A 19,074-nucleotide genomic window follows, 5' to 3' on the forward strand; every position below is an offset into this window, starting at 1 on the left:
AATAGAAATAAGGCCATGCTCATGAACAAAAAAATAATCCTCCTTCAACATAAAACGGCACTGAATTTGTCAAGAGAATATGATTAAATCATTTGCCTTGACATGATGATTTACTTTAACTTGTAGCTACAGTACAGTTGACCATAGCCTCTTGTTTTCTCCATGCCATTAAATGCCTTCCAGAATATAACCTAGTTTTGGCATGGGAGGATGATATTTTCTCTAATCCCTTTCTGTAATCTGACCTGCCAGCGTAAATCGAGGGATTATAATCTACAGCCATTGTTCTCTTCATACAGCCACTAATTAGAAGTTGGTAAGAATGGGTTTGAGCTGTCAGATACTCCCAACACAGACAGTAAATCTCCAGATTAGACAGCTTTGCCTGAGATAATGACAGAAAACATCTCTTTCCCACGACAGTCTGTTGGAAAAAAGATTTACCATATGCGAGTCTTGGACCTAACATGAATCGGATGTTCTTTTGGAGAAAACCCTATGGGACAATATCACACCTAAAACAAAGGGCCAGATTCAATCCAATCACATTTTGTCCGCTATCACGATGTAAAGGCAACATTCCCATATTCTTGGAGACCACATTCACGGTAAACGCTGCATATGTCTGCTCAATCGGAAATTACATTTATAAATGTCAATCTAGCTATAACACGGATATTCCTCAGTCCGGATTGAATCTAGGCCAATGTAGAACAGTAGATGCCTATGGGAGAATATCATACCTACAAGAAAGTAAATAAAAATGGTGATAAATCACAATACCTCAGATCTCTTACCTCCTTTATCAAAGTTACATATGCATACTGTACAAAGTCATATTGTAACTCATGTTTAAGATCAAAATTGCATAACTGTTTTCTTTTTGTGTATCTTCTTATCAAAGATGAAGTGTCATGTCTGAGTCAAGCTCTTCTTTTTCAAATTTGCTGTTGTAAATAAATATATATTTTAAATCTGTATGTGGAAAGCTTGTACTAATGAAGGGTTTCACGTTTAACTAAAACTACAATGGGTTATTATTCCCAAAACTGCAGGCCTATAATCTCTTTCATGTTGCTAAATGCCATAATATAAATCACATTGTTTATCTAATAATTTCTAGGTGGAAAATACTAAAAGATGGCTACAAGAATGTATTGGGCTTGATACCTTTTTTTTATTTGCAAGATCCTGTAAAGTTCCTGTAAATCTACAGCACCACCTAAAATACCACTCTGGGCAGATGGAGGCTAAAGTTGTCCATAGAGCCCCTTAGTGGAGTCAAACAGGGAAATAGTTCCAATAATTTTTCCACCATTTATTTTTCCCATAGGGGATTTTTGAAAAACCTAAAATAAGGGCTTTGTTTCAGTGTAGGCTTACCCTGGCGTGATGTTTGATAACCATGTACATTTCTCTCTGACAAGGTGGCTTTTATCAATATTTTCCTGTATTTATACCCCCCAAAAAATGCATACATGCTAATTATCTGCTAATGTGGCTATATGGGAGTTACATGGTTGCCATGGTGCTGAGAGGTCGCCTAGGCAGAGAGCTCCTGTACATTTTGTGTTATTTTTAAAAATTATAAGTCTCTGTTTTGTTCACATAAATATTGTGATCTTCAATGTAAAAGTTACAGGACTTCAACATCAAATCATTTTTTTGTGTGCCTTGGCTAGCTAGCTACCTGAATGGCTAATGTTTGCATTTAAATAATGCTGCAGCAGCTCCGGTTTTTATGTTTCACCTGGAAGGTGAAGACTGCGTTGTCTGAAATGTCAGAGTGGTAGAAGGACTGTTCCTGACCACTGACTTTCTGGCACTTTACTGCAGCATCAACCAGGTGCCTGCTTCACTGTCTGCAATGGAGGATCAGCTACCTACGGAGTAGAGGCTACTATGGAGTAACTGCGAACGTTGGACAAAGCGATGGGCCCTTAAGAGCTCCTGGCTTGTCTGACAGACTGACTTTCTCCCTGGCCGCACCCTCCGCTCAAGCCATAATGACTTTTCCAAACTGCCTCAGCTCCATTCGTTTTGTATCTTTAATGTGTTGTTCATTGATGAATGATGTATTTTGTTAACAAGAGGACCTCAATGGAAATGCATTTCTAAACGTTGTGTTATCATATGTCATACTTAAGTACAAATGCATGTCTCAAGCTTCCCGTCACTCACCAGGGCCATGATGATTTGGACGAGACTAACGAGTCGAGGCAAAGGTAAGAATCTCTGGATTAGCTATCTAATATTAGCAAAGTAGTGAATAAATTGGCAACATTTTGTTTAAATGGACAATTCTGTGATCTGTCTTGGGCAAGTTTAACATTTACACAATACCTGTAATCTTGCTAGCTAACTCATGGTTAGCTAGTTAACAACATTAGTCTGGCTACATTAAACATCTATTTGTCTAGACATTTAAATGCATAAGAAATTCATAAAAACGAGTTTAGCCTTCTTCGGCTTTTATAAACCAACAGTCTAGCTTGCTAGTTAGCTAGTTAACTTAGATGGTGAAGCTAGGTGTTCTTGATTATGTTTATTTGTGTCTGTGGGTGAGGTAGCTTACTTCAAGTAACTACTTGACTTTTAGCTACCCTAGCTAGCTGTATTATTTTGGTCTGGATTTTTGAGAGGTTTCAGAGATGGACTGATTTGAAAAGTTTGCTGTTACCCTCTGAACAGCAGGTCATTAGTATAGCTAGTAGGCAAGATTATGGAACCATATTTAGTCCTGCCTGCTATGGTGGGTTTTAAATTAAATAGTATTCACATGTTTGTTTTTGAGAGAGAATTACTGTCACGTTATTGATGCCAAATTGCTAACCTTATTTGCGCCTTCTCTATTCCAGAACCAATGGTTGTGTCTGTCTTATCACCTCTCAACTAGGTAAGCTGTTTTAACCTGGGACACTATTCTCCTGCTTTGGTCTGTTTAAGTCATTGCTGGAAGTCACCTGAAGAACAGGAGTGTGTGACGGGTTTTGTCCCAGGCCAGCTCTAACAACTGACTCAACGTAACAAATCACGGCGATAGGCTATGATTTTTTGTGCTGGGCTGGAACAAAAGCTTAAACACGCTCTTGTCATTCAGATCTGGAGATGTCCACCGTTTTTAAGTAATTTCTGTACTATGGGTACAATATGCTCCTCTCAAGTTGAACTTGAACTTGTTGACTGATGCCAAGGCTTTGGCTGTTAAGAAGAAGGAAACAGCTGTGGACCAGAAGACTGCAGACAAGGCAGCACTGGTCCACACCTGTCCTGTCTGTCAGGTGAGCAGTATTGGTTGGTACTGTATGTGCCTTTAGGTTCCTCTCCATGTGCAGGCTATTGTACTGGCCTGTGTGGTACAGTCTTTCTTATGTATAGTAGTTTGTTGCATCTTATTGCTTAGTTTATAATTTGTATCAACTTCAATCTAAGCCACAGATTGTTTAACTTCCACCATTTTGTACTTGACCTTTATAGATGCAGACCTGAAGACATTCAAGCAGCACTTTGAGAGCAAGCATCCCAAGACTCCAATGGTCCCAGTACTGGTTGATGTGCAGACCTACAGTGCCTTGCGAAAGTATTCGGCCCCCTTGAACTTTGCAACCTTTTGCCACATTTCAGGCTTCAAACATAAAGATATAAAACTGTATTTTTTTGCGAAGAATCAACAACAAGTGGGACACAATCATGAAGTGGGACGACATTTATTGGATATTTCAAACTTTTTTTAACAAATCAAAAACTGAAAAATTGGGCGTGCAAAATTATTCAGCCCCCTTAAGTTAATACTTTGTAGCGCCACCTTTTGCTGCGATTACAGCTGTAAGTCGCTTGGGGTATGTCTATCAGTTTTGCACATCGAGAGACTGAAATGTTTTCCCATTCCTCCTTGCAAAACAGCTCGAGCTCAGTGAGGTTGGATGGAGAGCATTTGTGAACAGCAGTTTTCAGTTCTTTCCACAGATTCTCGATTGGATTCAGGTCTGGACTTTGACTTGGCCATTCTAACACCTGGATATGTTTATTTTTGAACCATTCCATTGTAGATTTTGCTTTATGTTTTGGATCATTGTCTTGTTGGAAGACAAATCTCCGTCCCAGTCTCAGGTCTTTTGCAGACTCCATCAGGTTTTCTTCCAGAATGGTCCTGTATTTGGCTCCATCCATCTTCCCATCAATTTTAACCATCTTCCCTGTCCCTGCTGAAGAAAAGCAGGCCCAAACCATGATGCTGCCACCACCATGTTTGACAGTGGGGATGGTGTGTTCAAGGTGATGAGCTGTGTTGCTTTTACGCCAAACATAACGTTTTGCATTGTTGCCAAAAAGTTCAGTTTTGATTTCATCTGACCAGAGCACCTTCTTCCACATGTTTGGTGTGTCTCCCAGGTGGCTTGTGGCAAACTTTAAACAACACTTTTTATGGATATCTTTAAGAAATGGCTTTCTTCTTGCCACTCTTCCATAAAGGCCAGATTTGTGCAATATACGACTGATTGTTGTCCTATGGACAGAGTCTCCCACCTCAGCTGTAGATCTCTGCAGTTCATCCAGAGTGATCATGGGCCTCTTGGCTGCATCTCTGATCAGTCTTCTCCTTGTATGAGCTGAAAGTTTAGAGGGACGGCCAGGTCTTGGTAGATTTGCAGTGGTCTGATACTCCTTCCATTTCAATATTATCGCTTGCACAGTGCTCCTTGGGATGTTTAAAGCTTGAGAAATCTTTTTGTATCCAAATCCGGCTTTAAACTTCTTCACAACAGTATCTCGGACCTGCCTGGTGTGTTCCTTGTTCTTCATGATGCTCTCTGCGCTTTTGACGGACCTCTGAGACTATCACAGTGCAGGTGCATTTATACGGAGACTTGATTACACACAGGTGGATTGTATTTATCATCATTAGTCATTTAGGTCAACATTGGATCATTCAGAGATCCTCACTGAACTTCTGGAGAGAGTTTGCTGCACTGAAAGTAAAGGGGCTGAATAATTTTGCACGCCCAATTTTTCAGTTTTTGATTTGTTAAAAAAGTTTGAAATATCCAATAAATGTCGTTCCACTTCATGATTGTGTCCCACTTGTTGTTGATTCTTCACAAAAAAATACAGTTTTATATCTTTATGTTTGAAGCCTGAAATGTGGCAAAAGGTCGCAAAGTTCAAGGGGGCCGAATACTTTCGCAAGGCACTGTAAGTGACCACACACACTCAAATAGACCAACAGCTGAGGTAAGATTCTTCCATCACTTACACACAGTAGCAGTAGTGTAAACCACCATGTTGTCAGCAAAATGCTGTCCTCAATGCTTAAAGTTGTATGTCTCAATTGGTGGAAATGCTGTGATCGCTCATCATAGTTAATGTTGTGATTCACAGAAACACAATTACCATGATTTAAATGCTGCTTACTGAGACGGAATGACGTCGAGGGACACACACTGAGAACCCGAGTATGACTGGACATGAGCCGGATATTTGTGACAACGACCTGAAAGGCGTTCAGAAGCACACCAGCACGCCATGTTATGTTTATTCCATGGCCAACCATCCCTTCAGTTACCGCTTATTCCACACTATGCCTTTTATGCCCCTTACTCCCTCAACTTTGACCTTTTTTGAAACGCTCCATCTTATCTCTATAAATCCACCCTACTTTCACCCGTTTTCCCTATGCTGCTTCCTTCACTTGTTCTCCTGATTAGATAACATCGAGATTCAAGAACGTTTAAAACTGTTGTGGTCTACTGTTTTTGTTACCTTTCCCCGCCCCACATGTGTAACACTGTCCTGGTTATTTTAAGGTTCAGACTGAATGCAGTGGTAAATTTGCTGCTCATAATTGACAGCAGCAACATGGACCTGTTAAATTGACAAGAAGGGTGTTGATATAGCTGCGTTTAGGCATGGCTTCCTTGTTTTCAATCTTAAGTGTGATTCTCATTCTGCTTACATAAACTCAGCAAAAAAAGAAACGTCCCCTTTTCAGGACCCTGTCTTTCAAAGATAATTTGAAAAATCTAAATAACTTCACAGATCTTCATTGTAAAGGGTTTAAACACGGTTTCCCATGCTTGTTCAATGAACCATTAACAATTAATGAACATGCACTTGTGGAACGGTCATTAAGACACTAACAGCTTACAGACGGTAGGCAAATAAGGTCACAGGTATGAAAACGTAGGACACTAAAGAGGACTTTCTACTGACTTTGAAAAACACAAAAAGAAAGATGCCCAGGGTCCCTATTTATCTGCGTGAAAGTGCCTTAGGCATGCTGCAAGAAGGCATGAGGACTGCAGACGTGGCCAGGGCAATATATTGCAATGTCGTACTGTGAGACGCCTAAAACAGCCCTACAGGGAGACAGGACGGACAGCTTATCGTCCCCGCAGTGACAGAACACGTGTAACAACAACTGCACAGGATTACACCAGGTACAGGATGGCAACAACAACTGCCCCAGTTACACCAGGAACGCACAATCCCTCCATCAGTGCTCAGACTGTCCGCAATAGGCTGAGAGAGGGCCTCCCGGGTGGCGCAGTGGTTAAGGGACCCCCCTTTTGTTCAGGGACACATTCCATTTCTGTGCCATCAGAGTCCCTGGGTTCGCACCCAGGCTCTGTCGTAACTGGCCGCGACCAGGAGGTCCGTGGGGCGACGCACAATTGGCCTAGCGTCGTCCGGGTTAGGGAGGGATTGGTCGGTAGGGATCTCCTTGTCTCATCGCGCACCAGCGACTCCTGTGGCGGGCCGGACGCAGTGCGCGCTAGCCAAGGTTGCCAGGTGCACGGTGTAGCCTCCGACACATTGGTGCGGCTGGCTTCCGGGTTGGATGAGCGCTGTGTTAACATATGCAGTACGGCTGGTTGGGTTGTGTATCGGAGGACGCATGACATTCAGCCTTCGTCTCTCCCGAGCCCGTACGGGAGTTGTAGCAATGAGACAAGAAAGTAGCTACAACAACAATTGGATACCACGAAATTGGGGAGAAAAAGGGGTAAAATTAAATAAATAAATAAAATAGGCTGAGAGGCTGGACTGAGGGCTTGTAGACCTGTTGTAAGGCAGGTCCTCACCAGACCTCACCGACAACAACGTTGCCTATAGGCACAAACGCAACGTCGCTGGACCAGACAGGACTGGCAAAAAGTGCTATTCACTGACGAGTCATGGTTTTGTCTCACCAGGGGTGATGGTCGGATTTGTGTTTATCGTCGAAGGAATGAGCGTTACACGAGGCCTGTACACTGCAGCGGGATCGCTTTGGAGGTGGTGGGTCCGTCATGGTCTGGGGCGGTATCATCGGACTAAGCTTGATGTCATTGCAGGCAATCGTAACGCTGTGCATTACAGGGAAGACATCCTCCTCCCTCATGTGGTACCCTTCCTTGCAGGCTCATCCTGACATGACCCTCCAGCATGACAATGCCACCAGCCATACTGCTCGTTCTGTGCGTGATTTCCTGCAAGACAGGAATGTCAGTGTTCTGCCATGGCCAGCGAAGAGCCCGGATCTCAATCCCATTGAGCACGTCTGGGACCTGTTAGATCGGAGGGTGAGGGCTAGGATCATTCCCCCCAGAAATGTCAGGGAACTTGCAGGTGCCTCGGTGGAAGAGTGGGTTAACATCTCACAGCAAGAACTAGCAAATCTGGTGCCGTCCATGAGGAGGAGATGCACTGCAATACTTAATGCAGCTGGTGTCCACACCAGATACTGTTACTTTTTCTGTTAGTCACATGTCTGTGGAACTTGTTCAGTTTATGTCTCAGTTGTTGAATCTTGTTATGTTCATATAAATATTTACACATGTTAAGTTTGCTGAAAATAAACACAGTTGACAGTGAGAGGACATTTCTTTTTTTGCTGAGTTTAGTATTTTATATTAAACCTACCTTACACATCCAGTTGTTTCTCCATTTGTAACTCACACACTAAAAATCACTGTTGTTTTACATTCTGTGTTATTGGTGCTGGTCTAATTCCTAAAAGGGAAAAGCAGAAGAATCTGTGGCTCTCAGTGATAATGCCAGAGAAGCCGGTGTTTGGTGGATATATTAACATGGGTGTTGTTAGGGCAAATCGTGCCAATATATCTTCCAAACACAGCTTCTAGGGCATTATCACTTTTATACGACGTTATCAACATATTAAAATAATAATTGACATATATTTTCATTAACGTTATTTTGATGACTTTATTCATACTATTTCATCCTTCCACAAGACATAGTCCCGACATAAATCTAGGGTTGTTACCCAAGACGTTTTCTAGTCACATTTATTTGGATACATCCATGACAATGAGCTAATGAAGTACGATTTCGCCTGGCATAGAAAATGTGCCCTCTCGTCAGGACACTGTTGTTCAGGGAAGCTAGCCAACAACACAGCTAACACAATCACTTCAAACTGAAGCTGGAAAAGACTGCAAACTTTTTAATTGACATTTCTTTGTATGTGTGTGTGTGTGTATATATGTGTATATATATATATATATCAATACAAATTATACCAGCTGATTCATGGTTTCGACAGGCTGAGAAACGCTGCCTGCTGTCTGTCTCGTCCCGACTCTTGGGATATTCATTACTACCCGACAGCTGGTGATTAAATTTGAATATTGAAACAATGTTGCAAATGTCGGAGAGACAGACTGCAAGGTTTATACAAATATCTGCTGTTGAAAACTAAATATTAGTCTAAAAGAAAAATGTGAGATAATGTCTAAATGCTTTTTATAGTGGAGATCAAGGTTAGAAATTGTCTGGCTGGGCTGATGAGACAGTAAATTGCGCAGTCAGATGGAACAGAATAAATAGGCATTTTAATGTCATAGATTTAGCGGATGGCAATTTGTGGAATAGCAACCGGCTGGAATGCGGCTTTAACCAATCAGCATTCAGGATTTGACCCACCCGTTGTATAATAGTTAATATGGAGCTCTTCGATGTCAAAGGTTTGTGACACTGATGAATAAATACATTAATCTTTACTTCAAAGATGTTTATGTTATGTATAAAATACATATTTATGCGTTGTTTACTATTTTGATTTATTTAAAACGATGTAATTGTTGGAGTTACAGGTGTTTTACGTGATTGATGGGTGACTAGGTGCATTCTTGTCAAATAAATCTGCTTATACGTTCATGATTATGGATACATTTTTCCGCAATCTGTCTTGAAATCTGCAACAGAACATGTCAATAAGTTAGTTCTGAATTGCTTTAATACAGCGGCGTATACTGACACCATGAATTTAAATAGATCTCACCGCGTTCATACACTATATATACAAAGTACAGTGGGGCAAAAAAGTATTTAGTCAGCCACCAATTGTGCAAGTTCTCCCACTTAAAAAAGATGAGAGAGGCCTGTAATTTTCATAATAGGTACACTTCAACTATGACAGACAAAATGAGAAAAAAAATCCAGAAAATCACATTGTAGGATTTTTAATGAATTTATTTGCAAATTATGGTGGAAAATAAGTATTTGGTCACCTACAACCAAGCAAGACTTCTGGCTCTCACAGACCTGTAACTTATTCTTTAAGAGGCTCCTCTGCCCTCCACTCATTACCTGTATTAATGGCACCTGTTTGAACTTGTTATTAGTATAAAAGACACCTGTCCACAACCTCAAACAGTCACACTCCAAACTCCACTATGGCCAAGACCAACGAGCTGTCAAAGGACACCAGAAACAAAATTGTAGACCTGCACCAGGCTGGGAAGACTGAATCTGCAATAGGTAAGCAGCTTGGTTTGAAGAAATCAACTGTGGGAGAAATTATTAGGAAATGGAAGACATACAAGACCACTGATAATCTCCCTCGATCTGGGGCTCCACGCAAGATCTCACCCCGTGGAGTCAAAATGATCACAAGAACGGTGAGCAAAAATCCCAAAACCACACGGGGGGACCCAGTGTCTCCTGACCCCTCCTGTCTCAGCCTCCAGTATTTATGCTGCAGTAGTTTATGTGTCGGGGGGCTAGGGTCAGTTTGTTATATCTGGAGTACTTCTCCTGTCCTATTCGGTGTCCTGTGTGAATCTAAGTGTGCGTTCTCTAATTCTCTCCTTCTCTCTTTCTCTCTCTCAGAGGACCTGAGCCCTAGGACCATGCCCCAGGACTACCTGACATGATGACTCCTTGCTGTCCCCAGTCCACCTGGCCGTGCTGCTGCTCCAGTTTCAACTGTTCTGCCTTATTATTATTCGACCATGCTGGTCATTTATGAACATTTGAACATCTTGGCCATGTTCTGTTATAATCTCCACCCGGCACAGCCAGAAGAGGACTGGCCACCCCACATAGCCTGGTTCCTCTCTAGGTTTCTTCCTAGGTTTTGGCCTTTCTAGGGAGTTTTTCCTAGCCACCGTGCTTCTACACCTGCATTGCTTGCTGTTTGGGGTTTTAGGCTGGGTTTCTGTACAGCACTTTGAGATATCAGCTGATGTACGAAGGGCTATATAAATAAATTTGATTTGATTTGATTAGTGAATGACCTGCAGAGAGCTGGGACCAAAGTAACAAAGCCTACCATCAGTAACACACCACCGCGCCAGGGACTCAAATCCTGCAGTGCCAGATGTGTTCCCCTGCTTAAGCCAGTGCATGTCCAGGCCTGTCTGAAGTTTGCTAGAGTGCATTTGGATGATCCAGAAGAAGATTGAGAGAATGTTATATGGTCAGATGAAACCAAAATATAACTTTTTGGTAAAAACTCAACTCGTCGTGTTTGGAGGACAAAGAATGCTGAGTTGCATCCAAAGAAAACCATACCTACTGTGAAGCATGGGGGTGGAAACATCATGCTTTGGGGCTGTTTTTCTGCAAAGGGACAAGGACGACTGATCCGTGTAAAGGAAAGAATGAATGGGGCCATGTATCGTGAGATTTTGAGTGAAAACCTCCTTCCATCAGCAAGGGCATTGAAGATGAAACGTGGCTGGGTCTTTCAGCATGACAATGATCCCAAACACACAGCCCGGGCAACGAAGGGGTGGCTTCGTAAGAAGCATTTCACGGTCCTGGAGTGGCCTAGCCAGTCTCCAGATCTCAACCCCATAGAAAATCTTTGGAGGGAGTTGAAAGTCTGTGTTGCCCAGCAACAGCCCCAAAACATCACTGCTCTAGAGGAGATCTGCATGGAGGAATGGGCCAAAATACCAGCAACAGTGTGTGAAAACCTTGTGAAGACTTACAGAAAACGTTTGACCTCTGTCATTGCCAACAAAAAGGGTATATAACAAAGTATTGAGATAAACTTTTGTTATTGACCAAATACTTATTTTCCACCATAATTTGCAAATAAATTCATTAAAAATCCTACAATGTGATGTTCTGGAATTTTTTTTCTCATTTTGTCTGTCATAGTTGAAGTGTACCTATGATGAAAATTACAGGCCTCTCTCATCTTAAGTGGGAGAACTTGCACAATTGGTGGCTGACTAAATACCTTTTTGCCCCACTGTATGTGGACACCACTTCAAATTATTAGATTTGGCTATTTCAGCCCTACCCGTTGCTGACAGGTGTATAAAATCGAGCACACAGCCATGCAATATGCATAGATAAACATTGGCAGTGGAATGGCCTTACTGAAGAGCTCAGTGGCTTTCAACATGGCACAGTCATAGGATTCCAGCTTTCCAACAAGTCAGTCGTCAAATTTCTGCCCTACTAGAACTGCTCCGGTCAACTGTATGTGTTGTTATTGTGAAGTGAAAATGTCTAGGAACAACAACGGCTCAGCTGCAAAGTGGTAGGCTACACAAGCTCACAGAACGGGACCGCCGAGTGCTGAAGCGTGTAGTGCATAAAAATCGTCTGGCCTTGGTTGCATCACTCACTACCAAGTTCCAAACTGCCTCTGGAAGCAATGTCAGCACAATAACTGTTCGTCGGGAGCCTCTTGAAATGGTTTTCCATGGCCGAGCAGCCGCACACAAGCCTAAGATCACCATGTGCAATGCCAAGCATTGGCTTGAGTGGTGTAAAGCCATTGGACTCTGGAGCAGTGGAAACACGTTCTCTGGAGTGATGAATCACACTTCATAATCTGGGTTTGGCGGATGCCAGGAGAACATGCATAGTGCCAACTGTAAAGTTTGATGGCAGAGGAATACTGGTCTGGGGCTGTTTTTCATGGGGCTTTTTCATGGGGTCCGGGCTAGGCCCATTAGTTCCAGTGAAGGGAAATAATGATGCTTCAGCATACAATGGCATTGTAGACAATTCTGTGCTTCCAACTTTGTGGCAACAGTTTGGGGAAGGCCCTTTCCTGTTTCAGCATGACAATGCCCCCGTGCACAAAGCAAGGTACATACAGAAATGGTTTGTTGAGATCGGTGTGGAAGAAGTTGACTGGCCGGCACAGAGGCCTGTCCTCAACCACATCGAACACCTTTGGGATGAATTGGAACATTGACTGCGAGCCCAACATCAATGCCCGACCTCAATAATGCTCTTGTGGCTGAATGGAAGCAAGTACCCACAGCAATGTTCCAACATCTAGTGGAAAGCATTCCCGGAAGAGTGGAGGCTGTTATAGCAGCAACGGGGGGACCAACTCCATATTAATGCCCATGATTTTGGAATGAGAGTCCACATACCTTTGGTCAAGTAGTGTATAATTGGCAGAAATTATAAGGGATTAGATATAGATCTCTACTGGCTGAATGAGAAGAGGATCTGGTATGTTGCTAATAATCATCTAGGTAGGTAGCTAGCTAGCCAGCTTCTTTGCAAAAAACGACCTAGTATTCATGGCACATTGTAAATATCTGACTGCTACAAGGATAGTATTCTGTACCAAGACCAAATGGATACATAAGACCACTGGTATTACAGGTAGATAAATAAAATATGGTACAATAAATGAAAATGTATCTAGCTGACAGCAAAGATGACGTGCAGGAGCTTGCAGGCATTTGTAGTCCTGCATGATGTCTACTTTGATGCTAATTAGCATTTTCAAATCTGAGAGAGACTAATATCTTGATAAAATCCACCTTGTCCAAGAGAGAACGATATACACGTTTATCAAAACATCACACCAGGGAAAGCCTACCTGAAACACAGACCTTGTTTGAAGTGGTTCTGAAAAATGTAAGGGGAAAAAATTATTGGAAACATTTCTGTGTTTTGCCACTAGATTTTGTATGGGTATTATGACACGTCCACTGTGGGCCCCTATGGGGGGAGGGGGAGGGGGGGGGGGATTACACAACCTTTTTACCTCAGATTGGTGTTGTTAGTATAAAAGTTTATAGTCAAGAGTCAAGAACAATTGCTTTTAGTTTTTTTTTTACTGTTGATTTTGTTATACGTGCTGGGGGTCACAAGACTTACAACGCAGCTTTCATTTTCTTTCTCTAATGGCACAAATAGTTAGGGCTGGTCTCTCTATAAAAGCCGCTGGCCACACACCAAGTTGTCCTGTACAACTTATTCCCAGATTCAGTGTGGTTTTTGAGCCGTGTTATTTAAAACTTCTTGAGGCTAGGGGGCAGTATTCAGAAGTTTGGATGACTGAGGTGCCCAAAGTTAACTGCCTGTTACTCAGGCCCAAAGGCTAGGATATGCATATGCATGGTAGTATTGGATAGAAAACACTAAAGTTTCTAAAACTGTTAAAATAATGTCTGTGAGTATAACAGAACTGATTTGACAAGCGAAACCCAGAGGACAATCCATCCAGGATTTTTTGTTGTTGTTGAGGTCACTGGATTTTCCAATGCTTTTCTATGGGAAAGCATAATTATTAGGACCCAGATTGCAGTTCCTATGGCTTCCACTAGATGTCAGTCTTTAGAAATGGTTCGATTTTTTGTTGTTGTTGAAAAATGAAGAAGTATTCGTATTCTTTCTAAGTGTCACCCAGGAGGACTCTAGTCTTTTGGTGCGCGTTAATGAGAGCGCGCTCCTCGTTTTTCTCCGGTATTGGAAACAGTTTATTCCGTCTTAAATTTGATTGATTATTTACATATTAGGGTACCTGAGGTTGGATTAGAAAAGTTGTTTGAAATGTTTTTACCAAGTTTACAGGTAGCTTTGTAGGCATGTTGGGCGAGTTGGATAAGGTGTATTTCTGAATCAAACGCGCCAAATAAACTGACATTTTTGGGATATGAAGGACTCTATCGAACAAAACGACCATTCATTGTGTAACTGAGACCTTTGGGATTGCAAAAAGATGAAGATCTTCAAAGGTAAACAATTTATTTTAGCGCTATTTCTGACATCTACTTTTTTTTTTTTACCCCACGGACCTCCCGGTCGCGGCCGGTTACGACAGAGCCTGGGCGCGAACCCAGGGACTCTGATGGCACAGCTGGCGCTGCAGTACAGCGCCCTTAACCACTGCGCCACCCGGGAGGCCCGTGATGCATCTACTTGGTTAGAAAATATTTTCCATGCGGGCGCTGTCCTCAGATAATCGCATCGTATGCTTTCGCCGTAAAGCCTTTTTGAAATCTGACAAAGCAGCTAGATTAACAATAAATGAGGCTTTTAAATGATGTAAGACACTTGTACCTTCCTGAATGTTTAATATTACGAATTTATTATTTTTGAATTTTGCGCCCTGCATTTCACCGGAGGGTTTTTGGTGCTGAAAACTAGCTGTTATTGGCAGATAGGTTTGAAACTCTATTTCATATAGGTCTATTAATAGGTCTATTGGCCTGCTTGATGTCACTAAACAGCTCTTACCCTAAAAGGGTATTATCATAATTTTCAAGGTATTATTCTAACCTCATAGTTTGGAAATGTATGTAAAACACTGGAAAATCACGTTTGACTGCACGGGGCCATTACGTTTTAGGAATATAAATTGAACTTTCGACATTAATTTCTAATGGCATCATACTTAATCAGGTTAAAACTGCTGAAAGAGAAAATGTGCTGCGATTTGTTTTGATGATATACTAGATATCACCAAACCGGGTTTTCCCTGTCTAATGCTAACAAGAAAGACGGCAGTATATTTTTCTTTATTAAAGATTCTGACTTTACATTACCTCTTCAACATAATGTTTCAGGATGATATAAAAAGATAGAGTAGCAGGGTGTATTCATTAGTGGTATTCCTTGACAAAACATTTTGTCTGTTGCAAAAAAGGAAACCGTTCACTGTCTATTCTAGGAACCAAACGGAAGAAACAAAACAGGGAGGACCTACCGGAATTTGTCCAATAGAAACTCTCCTTTTCGTTGCAAAACGTTGTGCAACAGACTTAAATTTGATGTATTTTACCATGTGCAACAGATAAAACATTTTGCAACAGAATCCGACACCCCCCAAGTTGCACCACTTGCTTTTGTTGTTCTGTTTTCAAAAGAGACTTTACATTGATTGTCTGTGTATTCACAGAAACGAGGACTGTCTTAAAAGTGCTAGTAAAATGTGGTGTTAGCTCAACAATCTCAATGGCTTTGCAACCACATGAAATCTCAAACTAACTGTAATACGTTCAGGGACCTCTCCAATCCAAAGCAATACGTTTGGATTAATAAGTCTGTCCTTAACTCCTACAGCTTGTTATGGTTTACAGGTCTTATCTGTAAGGCGTAACTGTGTTCAGGAGTAGTGTTGTTGTATGAAGCTACCCGTCGTTCCTGTAGGTGTGTATGCTGTGTTCTGTGGGGTATCACCTGTTCTCCTGCCCCCTCTCAGAGAAGAAATGCTGCCACGGGACTACGTTGGAACCTTGGCTGTTGCGTTCCAGGGGTCTTGTATGCCTCCCACTGCGCCGCTGTGTCTTAGACAACACATTCCATCATTTGTTGTACTTTTCACTCATACCGTTCTGTTTCAGTAAAGATAACATTTTATAACACATGCACTCTGACACTGTAAACATGTAACTACGCAAACTGGCTCTGAAATGACATCTCTTCTCCTCCTGACATATCTTTTCCCGAAGCCGATCTTCTACCCTCCCTCTGCTCTAAAGTTCTGGAGACAGGTGTACCTAGTGATTGTTATAGCATTGATATTGGCTGTGTTCTTGGCTCAGATCCACCCTCACTACCACTCTAAGGAGTGGCGACACTAGCGAAGCTTCAGCTCTGCTGTCGTCCAGATGAGTCATCAGATACCTGAATTACAATATTAGGTAACACTTTATTTGAAGGGTACCTACACAAGGACTTAACACATTCATAAAAAGTACAATTATGCGTCGGTCAAGTATTCTGTTAACGTGAATGTCTTACCATCTGTTATCTCTGTCTGCAGTTGTTCCTGCCTCTTGATGGTGATGTATTAGATAGCTGGAGCTGAGTTCCTCTTTTACATCGGTAAAATCTACAAATCTCATAGCAAATAACCACTTACATGTGTCATTCTGCAACTTGTCTTGCTCAAACTGATACCTTCAAACGCGCTGAAAATGTCAAGTGACCTTGTGATGCTCTTTGACCTACACAGGTCAGCTGAACTACCTGGTTGCCAGCCACCAGGTGTGGCATGTCCTGGTGGTGTTTATGCTCTGCTTGTGGCACCAGACTTCTGTGTATTTAATGAACTTCAGGCACCACCAGCCCTGCCTCATAGACTGGCCCAGCCAACAACCGAGCTGCCACAGACTCTACTGTAGCCACTCACTGCAAACCAGAATACAACTGAACCTTTAACATAACGTAACAAAATGTGGAAAAAGTCAAGGGGTCAGAAAACTTGTATATACTAAATGCACTGTATATACTAAAAGGGACATCATTTCAATGTATCTGTATTAAGGCATGTCTCTCTTTTGATTATTTTAAATGAATAAAGAATGCCTAAAGGAATATTATTGTTCAATTAATGTTAAGATTATTTTTTTTCATTAGTCATGATTAATTTTGCATAATTTGGTCAGATGCTCAAAGTCTGTCCACGAGAGATTACGCTCAGATTTACTTTCACTTGAAGATAACAGTAGCTATTAGAAAATGCCTTCCTCTTCAAAGTTAACAAGAGACCAGCTTGTCTTCTCCATGCCATCAAATGTCTTATACCAAGGTATAGTTTTGGCATATTAGGATGACATTTTCTGTAATCTCATTCTATAATCTGTAGTAATCTCTGACCTGCCAGTGCAAATTGAAGGATTATACTCTACAGCCATTGTTCTTTTCTTAGAGACACTAATCAGAATTTGAAAGGAAATGGTTAGATCGTCCCAGCACAGACAACAAATCTCAAGATTACACAGTCTTGCCTGAGATAATGACAGAGATCATCTCTCTTCACAACAGTTTGTTCGCAAAACATTGCAGAACCACATTAGGAGGATTTATCAGAGGATCTTTTGGAGACCTCAATCTTAGTCTTACTTGACACATTGTCTTGATTTTCAGGTGCAGACAGAGATTAAAAATTCCTGCCATGTAAAACACCAATCACACGTTATATCAGAGAATTGGGCTAAACAGCTTTCACTGGTTAATCACCCCATTGCATGGCAAGTCAGGAGTCTGCACTGTTCTGGGGATTATAGGGTGAGATCAGGGCTTTGTATTCCGAGAGAGACTCCATGATAACTGACAGTTCTGAATCAGATGTGAAAGTTATTGCTTGTAAATTCAATGCAAGCATTTTTGTAAAACCTCTTTTCAGGAAAACTGGACATAAAATTGGTTAAATGCCCATTGCATTCAAAAATGTGATTTCCTGTGTTTTATATACACTGAGTGTACAAACCATCTCTTTCCATGACACAGACTGACCAGGTGATGCTAGGTTACCCAACTAATGTTTTGTACACTCAGTGTATACTTCCACACTATGACATGAAATTTGTGGAAAAAAACTGTGAAATTGTGAAGATTATGATAATACCCTTTTAGTGTAAGAGCTGTTTGAAAGTCTTCCTTATTGGTCTATTAACTCATTTACCGCCTGTTGATGTCACCAGGCAGGCCAAACGCCATCCCACCAAAACAGGCTGAAATTTTAAGCAGTCTTTTCAAACCTCTGCCAATAACAGCTAGTTTTCCCCTCCCCACGCAGACCACTCCCAGGCAGTCCTAGTAAAATTATTGCTTGAGAAATTGCTCATAAGCCATTTTTCCCCCCTTTTGACTGTTTTAATTGAAAACCATCACTTTAAGGTTACCCAGAAATGATTTGATATTGAGATAAAAATGGCTGCATTGGACCTTTAACTGAATCACTGCTACTTGAACTGCCTTTGCTAGTATTCTACCGATTATATGATGCTTCGTTCCCCACCTACTGGATAAAAGACCACATTACAACCAACTGTTAGTTTTAATACGACTCTTCACTCTCAAACAGATAAAATACCTTCCCTCTTTGTACCTTTAATAATTTGGGTAATACCACCAATGCAGGTTTGTCCTAATGAAATGCATTCAGTCCTCAGTAATGTTGGCAATCAATACATCAGAAAAAGCTCAATAAGTGACTCTGGCTAAAGAATCCTGGTGTGTCTGCTGATCAAACACATTACATGATCGAAATGCTTCCCTAATGTAACACTTTATGAACACTGAAACAAACATATCGATGATTCTCACTCAGGGTGAGTTACTAGACAGAAGCTAACATGTAAAGGATCTTCCCTGCAGAGTAGACAGGAGTGGACTCGTGTCAGTCGTCCTCACCATAGAGCTTCTCCATAGCTTCCCACTGAGGGATCAAGAAGATTTTCACATGGGCAGGGTTATATAATGACTGACTGAGTATAATGTATAGTCACAGATCCTATTTAAAAGGACTTACTGATCCAGACCCGAGTTTCACGCCTGGGAAATGGTCCATTAACCCAGCAAGGGAAATAGAGTCATTCTGATGGCATGGGAGTGAAACAGCACCTCATAACAGCATGTCTCATATTCCAGAGAGAGAGAGGTAGTACTTCTCAGGCACTAGCATGCATTGGCTTGCACTGATGTAGCGTGGGTACGCAGCTATTTGGAGGCATGAGCAGGCTTGGGGCATCAGCAGGTGGGACTGGGAGGTGACGTGAGCAGCATTGCTTAGCAGAGAGCATCCTGTAGGTAGCTCCTCCCACTGGAGGTGGGGTTGGCAAATCACTCAGGTAG

General features: G+C 41.7%; 1 pseudogene; it reads left to right on the forward strand.

Annotated features, from left to right (window-relative positions):
- Positions 1-2,152: 2,152 nt before the first annotated feature.
- On the forward strand, positions 2,153-16,656 carry LOC139409698 (progestin and adipoQ receptor family member 3-like; annotated as a pseudogene).
- The last annotated feature ends 2,418 nt before the right edge of the window (positions 16,657-19,074 follow it).

The sequence above is a fragment of the Oncorhynchus clarkii genome, chromosome 5 (assembly GCF_045791955.1).
Source record: "Oncorhynchus clarkii lewisi isolate Uvic-CL-2024 chromosome 5, UVic_Ocla_1.0, whole genome shotgun sequence".
NCBI lineage: Eukaryota > Metazoa > Chordata > Actinopteri > Salmoniformes > Salmonidae > Oncorhynchus > Oncorhynchus clarkii.